Raw genomic sequence first — 1,337 nt, forward strand, 5'->3', positions numbered from 1 at the left:
GCAGGTTCGAATCCTGCCGCTGTCGTATGTCAGATGGCGTATGGGTTTTCAAGACATCTGAGCAGTCTCGCTTTCGAATCCTCATAGCGTCTCCGATGGACATTATGAGCGAGTAGGATGCGAACGAACTGATGCGCATGACATTTGAGGAACATTGATGAGAATTGATGTATATCCCAAAAAATGTATCTACCTGTAGACTCTTATCCTATATAAGCCCTACCATTTCAGCGAATTCGCTGTCGTTGCAGCCATCATTTGGGAAGAGACCTCTCACGAAGAGTGCGAACGATACCATTACTACGCCGACGTTCTTGTCAAAGCGCTGGGCTACGTATGCAAGAATGCGAGTCAGCTTAATATCATCGTCCTTGCTGAGGCGCTCCGCGGTGCTGTGAGCCACTCCTCTAGCAACATGAACAGGGTGGCGATTCTCATGGGCAGAGATGAGATCCTCTGCGTCTTCCAGACAGCGTGTTCGAGTGGATAAGGAGATGGACTTGAAATCCATTAGGCTCTGCCTGCGCAGGTTCGAATCCTGCCGCTGTCGTATGTCTGATGGCGTATGGGTTTTGAAGACATCTGAGCGGTCTCGCTTTCGAATTCTCATAGCGACTCCGATGGACATTATGAACGAGTAGGGCGCGAACGAACTGATGCGCATGACATTTGAGGAACATTGATGAGAATTGATGTATATCCCAAAAAATATATCTACTTCTAGACTCTTATCCTATATAAGCCCTACCATTTCGGCGAATTCGCTGTTGTTGCAGCCATCATTTGGGAAGAGACCTCTTACGAAGAGTGCGAACGATACCATTACTACGCCGATGTTCTTGTCAAAGCGTTGGGCTACGTACGCAAGGATGCGAGTCAGCTAAATATCATCGCCCTTGCAGAGGTACTCCGCGATGCTGTGAGGCACTCCCCTAGCAACATGAACAGGGCGGCGATTCTCATTGGGAGAGATGAGATCTTTGAAGTTTTCAGACAGCGTGTCCGAATGGTTAAGGAGGTGGACTCGAAATCCAGTAGGCTATGCCTGCGCAGGTTCGAATTCTGCTGCTGTCGTATGTCTGATGGCGTATGGGTTTTCAAGACATCTGAGCAGTCTCCCTTTCGAATCCTCATAGAGACTCCGATGGACATTATGAACGAGTAGGATGCGAACGAACTGATGCGCATGACGTTTGAGGAACATTGATGAGAATTGATGTATATCCCAAAGAATGTATCTACCTCTAGACTCTTTAACACAGATTAAGACGACTTGTTGTTTTGCATGGCTGGGTGTATCACGTTATCTTGATAACTGACTGTTTCCAAAAAAACCT

The 1,337-nt window shown here is 47.3% G+C and overlaps 2 non-coding genes across 2 annotated transcripts; both read left to right on the forward strand.

Moving 5' to 3' along the window:
- Positions 1 to 468: 468 nt before the first annotated feature.
- On the forward strand, positions 469 to 550 carry Pmar_PMAR013176. Its single transcript has one exon. It is a non-coding gene; the product is annotated as a tRNA-Ser (tRNA).
- Positions 551 to 992: 442 nt separating this feature from the next.
- Positions 993 to 1,074, forward strand: Pmar_PMAR013177. Its single transcript has one exon. It is a non-coding gene; the product is annotated as a tRNA-Ser (tRNA).
- Positions 1,075 to 1,337: the final 263 nt, after the last annotated feature.

Source organism: Perkinsus marinus (genome assembly GCF_000006405.1).
Source record: "Perkinsus marinus ATCC 50983 genomic scaffold scf_1104296931940, whole genome shotgun sequence".
NCBI lineage: Eukaryota > Perkinsozoa > Perkinsida > Perkinsidae > Perkinsus > Perkinsus marinus.